Source organism: Bactrocera latifrons, unplaced genomic scaffold, assembly GCF_001853355.1.
Source record: "Bactrocera latifrons isolate USDA-ARS-PBARC rearing strain unplaced genomic scaffold, ASM185335v1 scaffold_233, whole genome shotgun sequence".
Classification (NCBI taxonomy): domain Eukaryota; kingdom Metazoa; phylum Arthropoda; class Insecta; order Diptera; family Tephritidae; genus Bactrocera; species Bactrocera latifrons.
This window is the reverse complement of record NW_017535886.1, coordinates 374,997-396,754: the sequence shown is the minus strand read 5'-3', so window position 1 is coordinate 396,754 and position 21,758 is coordinate 374,997. Positions and strand designations below refer to the sequence as shown.

General features: G+C 32.4%; 1 protein-coding gene across 4 annotated transcripts in view; it reads right to left on the bottom strand.

Annotated features, from left to right (window-relative positions):
- LOC108968923 (small conductance calcium-activated potassium channel protein) overlaps window positions 1-21,758 on the bottom strand; it is a 155,665-nt gene that overhangs the window by 73,521 nt on the left and 60,386 nt on the right. The window contains exon 1 of one of the 4 annotated variants that reach the window (XM_018933283.1): window positions 13,826-13,901. The exons of the other annotated variants lie outside the window; for them this stretch is intronic. The gene's annotated coding sequence lies outside the window, so the exon portion shown is untranslated. Of the gene's footprint in view, window positions 1-13,825; window positions 13,902-21,758 lie in introns of those variants that run through there. 4 annotated transcript variants of the gene reach the window in all.

Genomic DNA, 21,758 nt, shown 5'->3' with positions numbered 1-21,758 from the left:
AAAAAAAAATGTAAGCGCCATAAATAGCATAAATACTTATTAATTTTATTTTATTTTTTTCAATTATATATGTAAATGTCTGAAAAGCATTAATGTATGAGAAATTTTAAATTACTACCACATTAATGGTTAAAAGTATTTTAAAAAAACCTTCTCCTGTAAAGTTTGGTTTTTGTCGCTTACGCTAAAATGGCGGTAAAGGCTCGATATAAGTAGTCCTTCAGTTTTTAGGATATCGTTTTGAAATGTTGTAAACGTCATTTTCTCTTCAAGAAGCTGCTCATTTGTCGAAACTGAACGGTCGGAATCTTCTAAGATATTTTTGAAAATATTATTAGTTTTATAATAAATAAGAAACATATTTTAGAGCAAACTATTGTAATGCATAGTTTTTTTGGTAAATATTTATTTATGAAAAGATAACTAATAATATTTTTTTTTAATTTGCATCAATATCGGCCGATTCTTTGTCAACTGAGCGATTAATCAGTATCGCCATCGGCAGTATTAGGCATCGGTTAGACACTTGTCAATATGAGGGATTTTAATGGAAGTCTGCGAACACCGTTTTCTGGTAATAGTATGTCGCTAATGAGGCTATACTTAATATAAATTAACACTTCCGCAGGGCTTTTTATGTAATTATCGATCAATATGTAAGATATCTTAGCAAAGTTCAATGAACGTATAATATTGGATATATTATAGTTTAATATCAATAGTGTGTGAAACCCCCACATGCTACATGTAAAGGATATTTGTTCTTCTAGCAGGCTTTATACCGGTCTGCCGGTCAGTGTGCGAATTATATTCATAAAATTGCATGGAAACCCGTTTCCTAGTATACTTGAATAATGTCAAAAATAAGTGCAATCCATCCGGACCAAATTCACCACAACCCGATGTAATGATTTCTCACTCACAGCACATACTTTCTTAATCTTCTTCTTAGTAATGAAATTATAATATAAATTAATAATATATGAAAAATTATTGCATTACTCACAGGCTTTCGTTAAATAATGATTGCCGAAGTTATTTCTCCGATGCTTGGAAATTGCGACAGTACAAACCCGAACTGAGGGCTTCCTTACTTATGAAATTAATCTATTGATATTGGTGAAACTAAAAAATTTACACATGCGATTGTTTTCAAGCTTTCGGAATTTAACAACCCTAGTGTTGCAGTCTGGCAACTGACAACTTTATCGTCAAGTTTGACATTTTTGATGTTATACATAGTCAGAACGTTTTGACATACGACAGTTATTTATATTAACTTAAAATATTCATCTCGGCCAAAAAATGGAATTAAATCGTAAACATTTTCGCACGATTATTTTTAACAATCATCGACGTTGATTAACTCATCAAGAGCGCATAGATTATATTAATTAAATTTTTAGCCATCTCGAGCCAGTGTTTATTGATGGTGGTCAGAAGGTGCATCGCAGAATCCAACAAAAGTTGTTCGCGCACGAAGCGCTTCCAAGCAAATGGAATGTCTGGACATATCGTAACCATACCACCACAAAGAACAACGCAAAACAGTAAATATTGAGAGGGACATAATAATTTTTTTGCCAGTTGACTTTCAAGAAATTAGGAAAACCTACCGCCGAAGACGGATCACTCTTTACCATGATAATGCGTCGACTGAAATAATGGCGACTTTGAGCATTCAAACCATCAACTTGATGAGTCATTCACCTTTTAGTCCTGACTTAAGACCGAAATTGTTCTTTTTATTCCAGTTCGAAAAAAATTAAGAGCATGTTTTGGAGGAATTAGAGTGGCAAAAGTGCCTCGACAATTTGTTCAAACTCATGCAAAAGTATAGTATATTGAACTTAAAGGAGAATATTTTGGAAAACAATAAAGCAATGATTAAAATTTGTATGGGTTCTCTAATCCTGAAATACATATAAAAGGCAACCTACGTATAATTATTTAAGTAATACTAATAATAATATGAACCACATTATTGGCTATTAGTGATGTCGATATAGAGAAAATATAAGACAACATATATGATAATAGGGCATAGTATTCAGCAATTTTCTGAAAATGGTAATACTTCTATATTGCGTTCGGATGAGTATGAGTATGAGTATGTAAGATTGGAAAAGTATAAATATATTATCCACCTTAAGTTCTATGTGAATCGTATAAATAAGCTCCATTTTCAATTTCCGAGATAAAAGTTCATTTCTCTCTAAACTGTTTGGAAGTTAGATTTTCAAAGCACTAGCATGACATAGCTAAACTTGGTAATATATTTATCAAACTAAATTTTACGGGAAAGTTTCAAAGATTAGCAGAACACTGGTAATATAACAAGAATTCAATTATAGAGTAACAGTGAATAAAATTAAAACTTTTCACAATGGTATAGAGTACTAACGATCTTTATTTAATTTCAGCACTGAATTTATTTTATATTTTGAGAATAGAATTATTGTAGTATCAATTTTGAGGATATTCTTTATAAAGACCTGTAGCAACTACGTAATGTTTAATAAAAGCAAATATAATATGTAACAGAACAGCACAATTTGATGTGGAATATTAATTATCTAAACAACAATGTATAAGTGTTTTTGAGAAAATAAATTCAATTTCTTGATCGCGTGCTTCAGAATTATCTATCAAAGTATTGTATTTATAAATGGTTTCACAAATTTATAAATTTTGCACTATCACGCAATCTAAGGCTAGAAACTCTTAATAAAAATTAATATTATTTTAAATTTTATAATATTTGCCGTCCGCCTTTTTGTCTTTTGAATCGCGGCTATGTATAAATCGCTACAGAGCTCGTATTTGGCAATACTATACATCTTTGAAAGGTCTTGACATAACCCACAAAACGACGCTATACATGATTAGTTTGGATATTGCGTTCAACAGTTATAGACGTCTAAACATGGAGTTCAATAACGCCGAAAAGTTTTTCTTCGTTAAAGGCAAATCCGCTAGAGAATCGTTTCGTGAGATTAATGAATACACAAAAAAGCTTGATGTTTGGGTGTCGCATGATTGGACGCAAAATAACCTTCTGGACCAAATCAACGAGTGCGATATGCTGCTGGAACGGAACAAACTCGACCCATTTTTGAAGCGAATGGTGACTGGCAACGAAAAATGGATCACATAAGACAATATCAAGCCAAAATGGTCATTGAAGCAGGCGGTAGACCAGAAGCGTCCAGAATTGGCCAACAGGAAGCATGTAGTGTTCCACCAGGGCAACGCCAGACCACACACTTCGTTGAAGACTCGTCAGAAGCTACGGAAGCTCGAATGAGAGGTTTTATTACATCATACACCATATAGCCCGGACATAGCGCCAAGTCATTATCACCTGTTCCTGTCCATGGCGAATGCCCTTGTTTGTGTAAAGTTAAACTCAAAAGAGGCTTGTGAAAAGTTGCTGCCGAAGTTTCTTTTGTCCAGTTTGTATGGAAGCTATATGCTATAGTAATCCGATCTGAACAATTTTTTAGGAGATTAAATGATTACCTTAAGCTGTAATCCATATCACATTTCGTGAAGATACCACGTCAAATGCGAAAGTTTTCCTTACAAGCCCTTGGTTCCGATCGTTCTGTTTATATGGCAGATATATGCTAAGGTAAGACGATGTGAACAATTTCTTCCATATTAAAATATTTCTTTGAACAAAAACTCATACCAATTTTCGTAAAGATATACCGTCAAATGAGGAAGTTTCCCATGCAAGCATTTGATTCCAATCGTTCAGCTTGTAAGCAGCTATATGCTATAGTTAACCGATCTGAACAATATCTTCGGAGATTACATTGTTACCTTAGAAAATAATCTATACCAAAATTCATGAATATATCTTGTCAAATGCAAGAGTTTTCCATTGCAGCTCTACTTCCCGTCGTTCAGTTTGTATTGTTTCTACGGAGATTACATTATTATCTTAGAAAATAACCTGTGCCAACTTTTGTGAAAATACATACATTGTCAAATGTGAAAGTTTTCCATACAAGAACTTGATTCCGATCGTTCAGCTTGTATGATAGCTATATTTATAGTGGTCCGATATCGGCAGTTCCGACAAATGAACAGCTTCTTGAAGAGAAAATGATGTTTGCAAAATTTCAAACTACGATATCTAAAAAACTGAAGAAATAATTCGTATATATACAGACAGACAGACGGACAGACAGACGTAAATAGCTAAATCGACTCAACTCAACATACTGATCTTTTATATATATACTTATAGGGTCTCCGAGGCTTCCTTTGGGTGTTACAAACTTCGTAACAAACTTAATATACCCTGTTCAGGGTATAAAAGACGGGATATTATATTTGTATAAAGTTGTCCATTACTTAAAAATTTAAAACATTGAAAGCTTAATACAGTTACCGCTCACACTGAAGAACTTTTTGCATTTTTGTACTTCTGCAATATTTGTCAACAGAGTGTAACAGTTTTGAACACGTAACGGTGATAAGTATCACCTAAAACTAATCAAGATAAAGGGTTACATATATACATATGTATATGATTAGGGTGACGAAAAGTAGAAATCTAGGTGACTGTGTGTATGTCCGTCCATACATTCTGTAACGTGAGTAAAGACTGAGATTTCTTAATTAAACATCGTACGCGCATTCTTTAGTAAAAACACAAGTTACAAGTTTGTGGATGGACGTAAGCGGACCACTGCCACGCCAACAAAACACCATTAATCGAAAACGTGTAAAGTTTCATAACTAATCACTTAATTAAGATATGAAACTCCAATTTGGCACAGGAGATCGCCCCTACCTGTAGGCGTAGCCCCGATCTCATAAGATTTATTTCCATATCTGCTAAACAACTAAAGCTGTTTGCTTGTTAAAAACTACTAAAAGCGCAACAATTAAAAACAAGAGACATTAAATTTTATCACCGAGATGGTATGAGAGACGCCTACTTCCGTAAAACACAATTTTAAATTAAATCTGATTATTTGCTTTCCAGTATACAAATCAAGAATGAATATAACAGAATAAAACTTAGCCTTTAGCCCAACAAAAAGTGTTCAAACCCCTAGGTACTGAATATGTGGACCCTAGGTCGTTTGGTTTCACTCAAGCTTAGAAATAAAAAAATTTTTCGAACCACAAGACTTACTACAATTGACTGCACCGAATTATGTATGGATTTTCGATTAAATTTCGAAATGTACTTTTTTTTTCGAAAAATACAACATCGCCAAGGAACCAATTTCATCAGGATATCTTAATTTCTAATGAACTTACAGCTTGATGGACAGTCGACAAGACGTACAGACGAACAGACAGTTACTTGGAATTCAAGTTCCCGTCAGCCTAATCCTTTACATATATATTTATATCAAATAGTTTTTGGGGTTAGCCACCGATAGGTGAACAAAACTATAATACTCTTGAACGTCCATCATCATCAAGAAATAGCAAATAGATGATCGTTTCAATTTTAATAATATTTTTTGCATAAATATATATGGAAAAAATAAGACTGGTCTACAGTAATTTTTTCTCTATTACAAATATCATAGTCATTAGACTATTACAAATATGTTTAATGTTCATATCGCCTAAACCAACTAAACCACAAACACAAAAATCGCTGATTACAAACACATTAAACAGAGATGATATGAGAGAGCTTTGTGGGAAGCGGTGTGAAAATTAGACAACGAGCGAGGCGCCCCCCACTTTTTGGAGAAATACCATATCTCGGAACCCGAATAACCGATTTGGAAATTTGGTACATGGCATTCTTTTTACATTCTTATGTCACAGCTTGAAAATGGACGAAATCAGAGAGCAACCAAGACTATTTCCCATATAACTAAATTTTAAATTCCACTTGATTCGTTCAGTTTCCAATACACAAATCAAGAAGCAATTAATATAATGAGATAAAACTTTGAACATATAATATCTTAGGTGTATGCCACCTTATAATCAAAAGTTTATTAAATCCAATGTTCAAAATTGAACATGTTCGTTGATACCACAGGACGGACAACAACATTATATTTCTTATATATTTCACAAATGTTAAATAAGAAAAATCTTACTATTGTACTATTGCAGTACAAAACGTACATAAATAAACATATAAATATACATGCATTTGTATGCAACACACATACATATATGAGGCACGTATGATTTATATGCATGCACTCAAGAAATATAATAAACACTAGCTGGCAATGGTTGCGCGAGGCTTCGCCACGCCCGTCAAAATATGCAAAATAAAAAAAATATTAATAAAATAAAAAATAAACTTAAATCTTTAGACTGTTCTTTAGTTCANGAAGATAAAATTAGTCTATTTTTGAGGTTTTTTTGCTTATTGTCGCGCCTTTATAAGGCAAAATATTTTTTAAGGTATCCTACGTTGGAGAGGAGGGCTCAAGGTATGTTTTGCAAAAAACCGGAATAAAATCGGTTAAGATTTAGCTGAGCTGTGAGGTAACATACACATTTTAAGGCTTTATTTTATAAGATGTAGAGATATTTACTTAGGATTGGGCAATTGATTACAAATGTACATATGCAATTGAAAACAACCCAAACCATGCAACATAAATTACATGATAACACACACACACATGTACTGCATTGTATAGTTGGAAACAACCCCATGTGGTGTGCCGTACATACACATATATTTAATTAGATAAGGAAGACTTCTAAAATAGTATATAAGGTTTACAAATTTAAAAATAAAATTAGAATGAAATATTACTCGGCTTGAATAAGGTCTTTGTTTTCCCCCCACCAGTGGTAAAGATCTAAAGAATCTTATATAAGTTTTAACGTTTGATTATGCAAATAAAAGAGTTTGACTATAAGTCAAACATCCAATAAAAACTGTTGAAGCGCCTAGGTACCGAATATGTGAACCCCAGTATCTATGTGTGTGTGTGTCTATTTTATTATTTTACAATTATTAAAATAAAAAAATAATAACAGCAATTCTAGTGTAATACATTTGCTGCTACTGTTGTCTTACTAGGTCCGAAGGCTTCTTGCGTTTCAACCGGATTTCTCGCCCAGCAGTTTCGGTGAGACTGGATGCATCCTCATTAATGTGAGTTTTGGAGATTTCATGTAGATCACGGTGCAGGTCAGCAGATCTAACGTACCAAGGAGCATTGATTAAAGTCCTTAGTATCTTACTTTGAAAGCGCTGAATGCTGGCAATACAGCTTTGACTTGAGCAACCCCATAATTGGGCTACAAACAATTTGGGTGAAATTGATAGAGTGGATTTCTTGCCAAATACGTGGTAAAGTTTAGCAAATTTCATATCAGCTCGCTCCTTTTTTAGCATGCTCTTCCCAGCGTAGCTTAGCATCTAAGGTGACACCTAGGTACTTAGCTCTGTTATGATGTGGTATGAGAATACCACGTGACTTGATTTAGAGTCGTTTAATTTGAAGCGCCACTTGGTAATTGCGTTGACTGTTTTACTTCTTCTCTAACAATGGTATGTTTGTATACTAAAAACTGATCGAATCGGGCCAATACTTCGCTGAGCCCCCATATACCTAATATAAAGATTTTCGAACTTCCAAGTGACTTTATGCTGGATATATCAGCCAATATTTGAGTTATCTCAATAAAAAGGAGAGAGCGTCTTTTAATCATGATAGTGTATCTTTGTAACAAAAATGGATAAATTTGAGCAAAAACTTGACCTGGCCCCCTTATAACCATTACCAGGATTTTCGAATATCGGGCTGACTTTGCTCCATATAATTGGGTATTATATGTGAGGTACTAACACAACTCCCATATACTACATTTAATGACTTTCGTTTTTCTAACAAATTTTATGCCGAAATTGTCGGCCAGTGTATGAGTTATATTGAGTATAATATATATCTATACATATTATGTATAGATTCCGATCTCCTGGTTAACGATTTACATCTTAAGGTATTACCTTAGATTTAATTCGGGCAAGTAACAAGATTATAAAATGAGCGGTTGCAAGCGAACTTAGGTCTTCCTTCTTGTTTCAAAATTTTTTTGTCCACAGGTGTCTCTTACAAACGTTAGCTGACCAAAACTTGTATTATACTCTGTAGCAATATGTTGCCATAAAATCATCATCAAAGTTTGCTTAGATATCTCAATAATTTTTTCTTTTTTTGTAGAGCAGTGTAATCTTAGGATAGAGCTATTTTCATGGCTCTTTAATTAACTTTATACTAGAAAAATTTTTTCTAATAATATTGAGATATAAAAGGTTCATCTGTGCCATCAAAATAATCGTTAGGTTTAATATAAGCTGTCTTTCTGAAGTATAATAAAGTCTACTATCGATTTTTAAGATGAGTGAAATTATTCAATAAAGAAAAATTAAATTATGTGTGGGGAGTCAAATTTCTGATGCCGAAACGTTTAGAATTTTGGAAAAGGGCTTCGATGATAATTGTTTATCACGAGCAAGTGTTCTTGATTGGTAGAACTTATTTAAACAGGTTAGAGAACTCGTTGACGACGAACTAGCAGTCAGAGATCTTACTGGCATCATTGAAACATCGAAACGATCAGTAAAAATCATATTGAAAGATCATTTGAGCCTAAAAAAGTGGAGGCACTATTAGACATTCCTATGTTATAGCGTGTGAATGAATGGAATCGGACTACTAATGAATTTGATAGGGTGTGTTTTTCTTTGTGAATATAATGGATAAAATGGGAAGAAAATTTCCCTAGTCACCATATAACAAATATCAGGTTTTTCAAATATACGATTGGCTATACTCCATATACATACAAGGTGCAAGGATGCAGTAAACAGGACTTTGAAAAAAAAACAGATCAAATGGTTTCTTCGGCAAAATCAATTTACAAAATAGTCTCCTTCTACTTCAATACAGCTTTTTGCACGGTCCAAAAGCATGTCGAACGAGTGTTTTACCTCGTTGGCAGGTATGGTCGCCAGTATGCCAGTACAAGCCTTTTGAATGACCTCTACTTTAATAAGCAAATGCATTTTTCCGAAAAGAAGAAGTCGCACGGTGCCATATCAGGTGAATTCACGGAGTGGTTAATAGTTAAAATTGCCATAAACTTGTTTCATCAATTGAAATGTTTCGGTAAAAGTTTTACCAATTTTAAAACAAAATTTAATGTTGGCTCTATGTTCGAAGCTAATTTTCGCACCGATAACACAAATATACTGACACTTAAACTTCACTTCCAAATGATGAAATGTCTTACTGGACAATCGATAAAGATAGCAGATTCTAACGTATCAATCGACATACAGATGGCGCCACCAGGGGGCGCTAGATTCTTGTTTACTTTGGAACGCCCCTTGTATATTGATGGTGACCTATGAAGTACCTTAATGAAATTAGGAGATCATCTTCTGTTAATAATATGTGGTAATCCAAAAAATTTATTATGATTTACTGTGTTAATCAAAAAAGTTATACTACAAAACTTGGTAGCGTTTACGAATTCAGCTCAATAATTTTGTTGTTTCTTTTACAAGTAAGTTTTTAGACAAAGAAAAAGCAATTCGTGAACAGCTTAACATAGATACATATAAAACGAATTAGAGACCACTTATTAAAAATTTTTAACCACAGATACTTCTCCATACTTTGATGCACCAAATTTAAGTTTTTTATCTTTTTTTATTTGTTATTTAGTTACAAGAATTTATAGTATTCTGCTTGACGACAGTTTGTGGGTATGACAATGGCTCTGTTTTGCCCATCTGTCATACCAACGTTCCTTGAGTGCCAATTTCGTCGCGATATTTATATAAGTATTTATTCAAGTTATCACCTGACAGTTATCCGGAATGCAACTCATCTCGTAATCCTGATCGTTTATATATAATTTTTAATCTATCTCAATACAATACTACTATTATAAATGTGTATATTTTCGAGTTTAAACAAATCATATTGTGGTAAACTTAAAAGTTTGTTGATGATGTGCCTGTGTTTATATGAACCTATTTCGAACGAGTAGAAATATATAGTATATGTATATTACAGCTAAGTAACCGAATGCGTACATATATAAATTCGCGGCTTTGCGTGCTATTAGGAAAAGCAGTTTGGGGTGCTTCGAGTATGCATAAAAACCTCCTTAATCACACTGATCTTTATTTAATTATAAAATGTTGTAAGGTTGGTTATGCGAAAAACATGACCAGCATTGCAGCGCTCACAACTACCTATTTTAATAATAGCGTGACATGTCAAAATGTCTGGAGTAGCTTTGTTGACTTGGGCCGCGACAAGCAACACTCTAACTCAAGGTGGTTCTTTCTGCCTTTTTATGAAATATTCAAAAATGAGAAATGTGCCGCAAAAAGTTTAGAAGGAGGTATATTTATAACTGTGATAACAAATTTGATTACGTAAGTAATTATCTATGTATCTAATACAAGGTTATATTAGTCTAAAAATCCAATATTTGCAAAGGGGTTTATTCTGTTTGTAAATGATTTTCTCTCTATTTTATTCAATAAAAAATTTAAGCTGGAATTCCAAACTTGAATATAATAAATATAATATAATCTTTATAAGATATCATATTTCGTGACAGTTAGTGAAGTTTACTCTTGAAGTTTTTGTAACAAAAATAATTTGTAGATACAACTCTCTCAAGAATACAAAAAAATTAAAAGCTTTGTGTACGTATATACTATGCATATACTCGTTTTTCCAAAGACTCCTAAAGGTCCAAACTAAATTAAAGTTCTTTAATATATGTATGTATAGTATATTGTCGTAAAAATGAGTGTTGAATATTTGAATATCATTAGAAGAATTTTCATTACACATCAGAACATTATCTCGCGACAAGAGCTGTACCCGCATTGCTGTATCAAAACTCGATACAGAACGGAAAAAAATTGATGATTTTCTAGCTGTGTTGCTACGGATTATGTAACTTTTGTATATATTCGTCTGTAGGTGAAAGCTGTAACATAACTTGAGTAAAAAGTGGTACAAAGGTTTCTCGTGGTAAAAAATGTCATTAATCAAAAGTCCATAAATTAGCAAAACTAACCTGCATAATAAGATACCAAACTCTCACCCTCCGGAGGGTGTAAAAATCCCCATATAACGGTTATGTTGAAAACTACTAAAAATGCGATAACTCAATAAAAAAATCTTTTTCTTCGTGTTGAAAATATGTAAAATCAAGTCAAGACTAACCTTCCTCCGACATATAAAGATTTTCGAACATACTTATGACTAAAGTAGCTGTAAATTTGTGGGTTATCTTAATGAATTCCAGAGGGCGTTTCTTTCTAATAATAGTGTTTCCTTGTGCTTAAAATAGAAAAAAAGTGAATTATTCTCCACTAGAACACTAGGGTGTTAGGATCTGCGTATTCCAGTTTGATTTATACCTTATAGTTATATACATGAAACACACACATCACGTTTTTATGGTAATAAGTTGTAATGTCAGAATAGAAAAAATCTTGTCGATACTATCCCTAGTCTTTCACCATACTTAAAACCGTTTCGGTCAGTAAGTGATATTTTAATTAAATGTAGATCTTGGTGTAAATAAAAATAAATATCGTGGTCGCAAATTCAAAAATAGTAATAAAACTAAGTCAGTCTATGACCTAGAATATAAGTTAATAAGGTACCAAATATAGTTGTAACCCTTTCAGGCTTTGGTCGATTAATGAATGTTGGATGCTTATGCAATATATTATAACATATTAAAGTTTTATCAACATCTGAAAGTATTACGCCGGGTTTAATCCTTGCAGATTGCGATAGTATAAAATGTTCTGTTACATCTGAACTTACTACTTAAAGTATACCTATAATTATACGCCTTATAGCCCTGACAGACGATAGCGCTAATTTGCATTAGCGGGCTTAATTTACATTTACTTGCGTATTTGACAAATGTTAAGTGGGGAGCCTGGTTTAGAGCCTTCAACAAATCGATTTTTTGAGGATTTTTTAGGAAGGAAAGAAATAAATGATTGAAGCAAAATTTCTAGGGTTTATAGTGATATATTTAAACATCATTCGCAAATCTTTGATATTCTTCCTTTGGAAAGCAATTGCCCGATGCATCTCGAATATGCATTTGTCGGACGGTGGGCAGGATGCAGGTCGCAATTTCTATCGGAAACAAAAAATTCAAAAAGATTCATATTTTTTTAATAATTTATCTTCTAGTTAAACTAAAAAAATTCTAAAAACAAGTGTAAAATACTACATATTTTTTAGAAATTAAAAAAAAATGGTTTTTGACCAAAAAAATTTTACTTTATGTTGTTTAAAAATATGTTCAAACTTGACTTTTCTTAGTTTTTTTTAGTTTAAATAGAAAATAATTTAATGCCAAATCTAATAAACTTTGCCCCAAATCCATACAACGTTTAGTTTTTTTTCCTATCCTGCCTGCCAATTAAAAAAAATCTTAAAAATGAAAAACCGAGTAATCGCGCGTCAAAGTCTTCGCTTTCTGCCCAATCGCTCATATATCTGCTAGATGCTCGATCACTACTTTCCTTCTAGCTTCGAAAATATTTCAAATTCACATCTAAAACTTTGGGGACATATTCTTAGATTATTTTTTAAAGAGATTTATGCAAAAAAAAAGATTTTTTGAAGTTTCTAAATCAGGCTTTCCTCTCAATGCAAATTTGTAATGCACAAGAATTTCGTGCATTTAGCTGAACTTACCAAATTAGAGTCTACCGCCTCCTTTGCGTTCACAGCATCAAAGGTAAGCAGTTTAATATGGCTAATTAAATTATGTGCAAGTATGTTAACAAAAACAAATTTTAATATTTTTAGATGACAGAAAATAAACAACGCACAGTTTGCTATCCATTTTTCCAATATTCTTAACTTTTTTCGCATTACAATCAATTATTGCTTTTAATTTTACTCTATTATCTTTGAACGTAGTTAATAACAATTGAATTTTTTGTTAAATTTATATTGATTTTCCAAAATTACCAAAATTTCTATTAATAATTTCTCTTATTCATTTTTATTTCACTTTTTTTTAATCAATAAACAAATTTCACAATCAGCTGTCTAAATGCACAAGTCTGTCGTATGTCACCATAAAATTTCAATGCGCATTAGCGTTACTTAATGCGTATTAATTTTGCTTGTCTGTCAGGGCTATTAGAATGAGTATAAATGCATGTTTATAGTTACAGAAAAAAAGCTAAATTGAATCACTGAAAAGTCAAACATGGCAACTCCGGAAATATTAAGGAAATTCGGCATTTCCGCTGCTGGCCTAATACGTATAGTTCTTGAGTGTTTATTATGATAAAATGTGGAAATTGTCGTGGTTTGAATGGTGCTCAATTAACACCCAGTGAAATTATTCTTAAGAACATAACAAAAAGTGTTACAAAAATACACAATTGCTTATAAGATGGTAAAAGCGTGTCATAAGGCGGTTTGTCAAACTTTTTTACAATAAACTCACAAAATACTTAAAGACTCAAATTCAAGCTATATTATTTTAAGTTTTCCTAATTTCTMATTTTAATTTTAAGTGGCTTGTAATAAATTATGATGCAGTTTATGAGATAAGTACTACATTATACTTATAAAACAATTATGAAAGTTAGTTAAATTCTTAAGTTTTAACTTTTAACTAGGATAATTTAGAATCAAAATTATTATTTTGTTTTCAATAACATGATAATTTGAAAATTTTTGAGTTATGACTCATCTGTAGTTAGTGTGAGAAAGATTTTAAATAATTATTAAACAATTAAATTTTGCATAAAATAAATTTATGTATATCTTATGGTGTTTACCTGGAAACATGGATTTTGACGAAATCCGTTTTTGTTTAACAGTGTCTTTTTCACAGCTTTAACATATTTAAATATAATTGGCCACGTTATTTTATTAATATTTGATTATTGTTGGTTATATTATTGTTGTTGTCGAGGTTTTTGTTACGTTTGTTATGATTATTGGCGGGCGAAATGTTTAAGCTATAATGTAAATATTCGGCACAAACCGCGCAATAAATGCTTAAGATTTTGTTTATCGTTTATTTTTTATTTAATTATAATATATTAAATTTGGCGCAGTGTTGATTTTTGCAGAGGTATAAAAACTCACTGGAAAAGTTTGGGTAGAAAACTAGAAGTATATACATGCATACATATGTACATATATGATAGATATTTCTAGATTTGTTAGATCATAAATTAGTTAAATCAAATAATTTTTTATTGAATAATGAAGTACGGATGAAAAATTCTCAGGATCGTTTTGAAATCCAAATGTACACTAAAATTGTATCACATTTGACGTGCTTAAGACACTTATTTCACTACCTCTTCCCGCGTCCTACCGGTCATCACTGTTGGCAATATTGCAACATTATCCGGGAAATTCTTCGTTTTTCGTTTTTCCATCGGAAAATAGTTGCCGATTAGCGGTATCTATGGCATTTATGCCCGCTTCCAACGCACAGTACACAAATACATATAACGTAGGCATACACGCAAAATATCATTTATACAACCATACCACGTTCCCTCTTCACTTGCTGCATTTAAAGCTAAAAACAAGAACACTAAATGGATATGAACGAAAATCAATAGTTAACCTCATACAATGCACGTGCGCACGTTTGTGTCATTACATTGATCCATACTCTCATATATTGGTGTAGATTACTGAGAAGAATAATACATGTTTGTCTTATTGATGGTTCACAAACATACGGACGGCACATACATATATTCTTTAATAGTGTAATTATCATTCATTGCCAAGAATGGGATGTGAAAGTATAACTATATTAAAAAAACTCACATCGCAATATTTATATAAGTATGCATGACAATAGGAAAGAGGATATTGCCACAAGAGTACATTAATTGAGGGCCTGCTATTCACAGTTATAAAATCAAGTGTTTGTAATACGAATAACAAAATGTAAAGTGCACATCTCAAATTTTAACTCATCAATCGTGATTTCGTCGTGCCAGCATCATAGTGCGCATATGGAGTAGGAGGGGTGACAGAAACATATATATACATACTTATATACTTAGTTACTATGTTAGTGTACATATCATACACATAACAAACTATGGATAAATTTAATTGTATGTACTCATTACAGTATCACATCAGTTATGCTGATATTGAAGTACATGCGCCTATATTATCAGTGACCAGTATCGGAATGAATATTACGAAAAAATTGCGTATACGTCATGTTGGGTGTGTGCTCGTTCGCACATAAATTTACATATGTTCGAATACAAACACACTTTGACACACTACACAAAAAGGCACATGTGTACATATATAACTAATATTGAGGTATGCAATAATTTATAGTTAATCAGTCAACATGACTCTCCTCAAACTGCTTAGCACAATGAGATGATAAAAACTGGATATTATATGAAAACTCATAAATCATGTACACAATGTGTATGCCTTCTTCCATAAAAAATTGTCTATGCTTCAGATTTGGCTAATTCAGACTGCGTACAAGCCCCACATTGTCTGCCATTCATTCAAAGCGTTTTACGTCCGTCTCTTGCCAGTTATCGTTTACATTTGGACTGTTGTATTGTCGGTGCCAACTATCAAGAGAGCGTGGAGTTCCTTTTAAGGTGTGTATTGCCTTTTCTATATTTGCGGCGACCCTTTCAAGTCGATACTTCTTTCATTTGAGCAAGGTCGAAGAAAACTCCACAAAACATTTTTTGCTACTTCCTACAACATGTCAGTCGATGAATAACTTGAGTATTTGAGTACATGGGTACGCAAACAAATGCAAACACTCTTTTATATACATATATATGTATAATATTATTTAACTCCTACACATTTCGAGTACATTGCGGGTCACTTTAACGCCATTTTTCTGAAAAATAAAATACAAAAACGTTTTCGGGACTCATTCATCGCCCACGAGATAGATACATTTTCTTTTTTCTATTCACTTCATTTTCAGGTTCACTTTTTGTTATTTCGCGAACGAAAGAGATTGAACTCCGCTGCTACGAGACGATGTAGTTACCTTAGCTTTCGCAGAATAATCGATGAATATCAAATCACCAAAAACCGTATTATTAAAGCAGAATTATCCAATGTGAATACTCTGTGGTCATTTTATTCACAAAATAAGTAATGTAAAATTTTGCTAAGCTAAACCGTCCTTACAATTTTCGGCGAAAAGAAGTTAAAATGCAGACGTCTCTGGTCTGAAATATATTTAGATATTTACTTTTATTGTATCATTATATTTTCCCGGCGATATTTTATTTTGTATATATATTTATTGTAAATTTATTATTTTTATTTATTTGATAGGAATTTGGTTAAATATCGGCCACGAGTCACATTGAAAAGTTCGAGTCCACGTACTACGTCAGGCAGGGGTGTAAACACAATACAGACTGAATGTGCCACTAACTACTCAACGGCAACGGAAACCAAAATGGCAATAGCAGAAGTAGAAGTAAATATAAGCAGAGAATATGAGTAAATTATCAATAGGACGAATTGCTATTTCTGCTTTCTGCTTTCTCTTTTGCACATTGTTGTTGTAAATTATAAACACAGAGTATTGTTTTGTTCAATTCGTTAGTCGTTTGAAATGTCATCAAGTTGCCACAAGGTGGGGCAAATACAAAGAAGTCAACTCCTTCGCATACATACTTATATACATATTTAAATAAGCGCGCACACACACGTATTGTACCATTATTAAGCATGTATTAGTGAATGTTTAATTGGATGTGCTGATGTAGGTTTGTTGTATGAATCAACTACGTTAAAGGAAACAAGAGTAAAAGTAGTTTTTGGAAGAAGAAATTACGTTTATTGCGTATGTCCACAGAGGTCTCTGTGTAAGTATATGTGTATAGAGCAACGATTCAACGATATTGATACGCCGTATCCACCCTATGAACGCTTATGGCGGAGTTGGTCCGACGATACACGTGTAGCGAATATTGAGCAAATGAGCATTTCGTAATAAGATTCGCTTGCCGAATGCATTGACAGCATAAAAGCGAATGCAATCGTGGCTAACGACCAGGAGACAATGACTAAACCACTATCGGCTCCCTTACTTGTGGCTCCTCGAACTTTATAAAATGCTCATATTCAAATTATATACATTGGTGCATGTTAGGGCATTCGATAATATTGTTTCATCACATTTGAAGTTGTTAGTCGATGTAAAGACTTTTACAAAAATAAGCTGGACTTCATATGCGAATCATACTCAAATTTGCGTTTTATCACCATTTTGTTAAAAAAAAAAGTTACATACCACTGATATAAAATTAAATTAACTATTAAAGTAATTCTTAAAATTACATAACGTATAGAGACACAATTGTAAGTTGTGGGTATGTAGTTACCACATTGTTTAATTATTTTCATATTCTGGCATCCTGTTGCTACAGAGTGTGATAGGTTTGTCAACTAATGGTTGCTAGTATTATTACATCTTACTCCCGAGATAGTATCAGAGGGCTTTACAGTAGCCGGGACAAAAATTCGTCGATGGGCGTGTCACCGATCACTTTTAGGTGAAAACACATATCTCGGGACCCAGCCAACCGATTTCAACTAAATTCAGTACGTGACATCCTTCTGACATTAGTGTGTTTTAGCGCAAAAATTAACGCAATCGAACTACAGTATTAAATTCCGTTTTTTCACTTCCAGTGCACTAGTCAAGAAGCAATTAATATAAAACATAGAACGAACCTTTGAAATGTGCCTTTTATGACCAAAAACGCTTATAGTTTATGTTTTATAGCAAATATCGGTCAAAGTTTGAGATATATAATTGAAATGCATAGATAATTATATCCTCATAATATTTTGTGTGTGTCTCAAAAATGTGCTAATTCATGTTAATTCTTCCCTTAGCTCCCATATACCTAATATAAAGATTTTCAAACTTCCGGTGAATTTGTACAGCATACATATGTATATGTGAGTTATCTCATTAAAAAAGAGCGAGCGTGTTTTACTCATAACAGTGTACCTTTGTCCCTAAAATGGATAAAACTATGCGAATACTTGAACTATCCTATATATAACTGACATCAGGATCTTCCAACATCCGGCCGACCTCACTACATATTGGTTAGGTATCTTAATGAAACCCTGGGAATATTTTATTAGTATGTAGCATGTTAATAATACGTGGTATTAGATAGATAAAATTGGGTCCACACTACCCTCAAACCATATATAATTTATATAAGGGGTTTGTGAGTTGTATATTTAAAAAAAATCTGTAAATATACCTTTCCAAGTATATGTACCTGAGCAATGTCCAAATTATTGCAATCGGCTTTCCGTCCCTTTCTCTGCTCCGAAACGTTTTTCTACCGGACTTCGAACAGTTCAAGTTGACCAAAATGTATGCTATTCGAATGAAACTAAATAGACAAGTTTCTTAAAAATTATAAGGTTTAGCGCTGAATTAGAAAGGAATTGGTTTAGACCTTGGCCTATGCCTCATACCCAGAATTTTTTTAAATCCGATGTTATGGTCCTATGGTTACAATATATTAAATTTGCATCCCCGGTCGAGTTAGTATTACATATCACAAGTGTCTAATTTGAAGATTATTAAGATTTTAATACTACTTTAGGTGTCGCGAACTAAAATATGGCAATAAAACTAAGTCCAAGTACATAAGACTAAAATTGATTGTATTTTATTCACGATTTTAACGATTAATGGATGTTTAATTCTTTCGAAACAGTTTTTTAATATAAAATTTTACCAGCTCCAAGAATTTCAACGGCGTTGACGCAAAATTCAAGAGTATGAAATATTCGGTTACTGCCGAACTTAGCCTTTCCTTCTTGTTAAATTCATAAGGGTACCTTAACTCACTTCTCTTACAAACATCAATATTAAATATCTCTCTTATACGAAAAGTCTCTCTTCGCTTGTTTATCTCTACTTTAAATGCTGATGTGTGCTCGAATTTACTCCGCTGCAGAAACTCATCATTTTGTGAGTGTGCGCCGTTCTTTAAGAGAAAAAGTCGGTGTTGAATTCGACTTTGAAGACGCTGAGTAATACCAGTAATTTGTGGTTTGTGTTGTAAATGTATGAAAGAATTGGAAAACATGTCACAAGGATGTTCACTATGAAAGTATTTATTTTAGCACGCGATTAACAAACTAACGTACTAACGAACTCAATTTGTTTGCACCGCTTATGCCTTTTCATTACCTTTTTCTTAAATAACCAAACATGTAGGGAGATATTGGATTAATATTATAAATGGCAAATTTTAAATTTTTTTGAAGTCTGAAGTTTTTTTGAGAACGAAAACAAATATTGTAAACATGATGTTATTTTAACACATTGATTTAAAATGTATTTCAAAATCATAATACTCATATTAAATATTCTCGCACTACGTTTCACATCACATATACATTTGTACATGGATACAACTTCACTCGGTTAATATTTACAAAAGAAGAAAGATATTTCAGGCGCTTTCAGATAGCCCACTCCATTGAGAATGATATTTGAATAGACGCTGCTCTTTTGAGCGTTAGCCTTTCACATGTCACTTTCAAAGAATCATATCTTTTGTACGAGTGTATATTCCTCTTATTAATTAGGGCACTTACATAGTACATAGCCTTAGAAAATCTAAATAAAATAGTTAATGAAATTTGTCTGTGGTAAAATAATAGTTTTATAAATATAGCACAACTCACGACCGGTTGTGTTTTCAATTGGAGTGTTACTACTTCTACTAAAGTCTCATTTCATTGCCTGTGCCTTCCGAATATTTAAAGTAGTCAGTTGAATATTAATTATGTTGTATTAAGTGGATTTGCCACAATCTTATCTAGTTCAAATATTAACGCACATTCAAAAATTTATTGAGAGTTTATTTTATTATAAATGCATAACTGAAGTTAAATGTACGTATCTTCTTACAAAAATTCGAGTTCTGTGTTTAGAAAAAAAGGACTCGGTGGCGACTCTTACTTCGTTAAAAATTAAAAGTCTTGCATTATACAAATATTACATATGCTGGTTTCAGGATGGATATTGCATCATTACAGGAGTAATAACCGATGCATCCAAGCTTATTTGCGCTGCTTTATTTATTGATAATGTCAAAACGTTAACGTCAGTGAAGATTGTAAATATCAAAGAAGATGAATTGAGTATTTGCGAGGTACAAATATACAGTACTGGCCAATCTTCAGCCAACAGCTTACATATATGTATGTGTAGGCATTCTAAATCGTATTAAATGATCTTAAGTTAGGCAGCAAGGCAGCATTTTAGTTAAGATATTATTAAAGTAACTTAAGCTGCTTTCAGAATAAATACTTTCTTATGGGTCAATCTGCCCACTTTTTCTAAATGTATGCCTTTTTTCTATACGAATCCACATTAGAATCATATTTTATTTGATCACATAGTTATCACACCTTTATTTTATATATCATTGTATAATTTCTGTATTTTTTTATTACAATCTATTTACATTTGGTAAATGCACTGACTTATTTTGTCTGTTTGACAACAATAGCGTGAACATCTGTCTGCTTGAGTGGACAAAATTCAGTTCTCATAATTATCCTTTTGGTATACACACTGTACTCAATATGTTATACAAATTCACGATCTCTAGATTTATGTGATTTCGTGCTCGCAGTCACTCCATTTTATTAATTAATTTATTTTGTATACTCTTGCAACCTGTTGCTGCAGAGTAAATAGTTTTGTTCACTTAACGGTTGTATGTATCACCTAAAACTAAGCGAGGTAGATATAAGGTTATATACATACATACTATAAATGATCCCGATGACGTTAAAAGTTGAAATCCGGTGACTGTCTGTCTATCTGACCTTCCGTCCATTCGTGCAAGCTGTAACTTGAGTAAAAATGTAGATATCTGTATGAAAGTTGGTATGCAGGTTCCTTAGTACAAAGAAAATTACGAGTTCATAGATGTGTAATTAGACCACTGTCACGCCCTCAAAACGCCATTAACCCTAAACCTGTAATAACTAAGCACTAAATTAAGATATGAAACTGTTATTTACTACAGAGGATCACAATACCAAGGGGCGCATGTGAGCAAAAAATTTTGAAAAAGTGGGCGTGGCCCTCTAATAAGTTTAATGTACATAAATTACTAAAGATAGAACAACGAAATTTGCTCAGGTAAATATTATATGAATATTATATTGACTTTGTTCCATACGATTGGTGACTCTATGTAAGGTACCTTATTGAAACCCAAGGAAAATTTTTGGAGTTTATGACTATTAATAGTATGTGCCTAAATGTATCGATCAGTATATGAGTTATATTATATGTATATAGTATAATGTATACGAGTACATTTTAGGTAGTTCCCTGACATTGATTTCTTCAAGTTGCACGAGTGTAGAATTTTCGGGTGCACGCGAATTTATCCCTTCCTTACTTGGTTTTTATTAATATATTGCATACAACGGCGAAATTTTTAATTTAATTTAATTAATAATACACCAAAGAAATAAATTTTACCCAAAAAATAAAAATACATACACTTGTGCTCACACAATTAAGCCACATAAACGTTATGGTGTACAAATTCATAAAAGTTGAATTTTATTGATAAATCGAAAAAAAAAGTTTCACAAAATTAAAAGAAAGTACTTAAACTTTATTGTACTTATAGTTTTTTAAAGGTAAATTTTAATGTA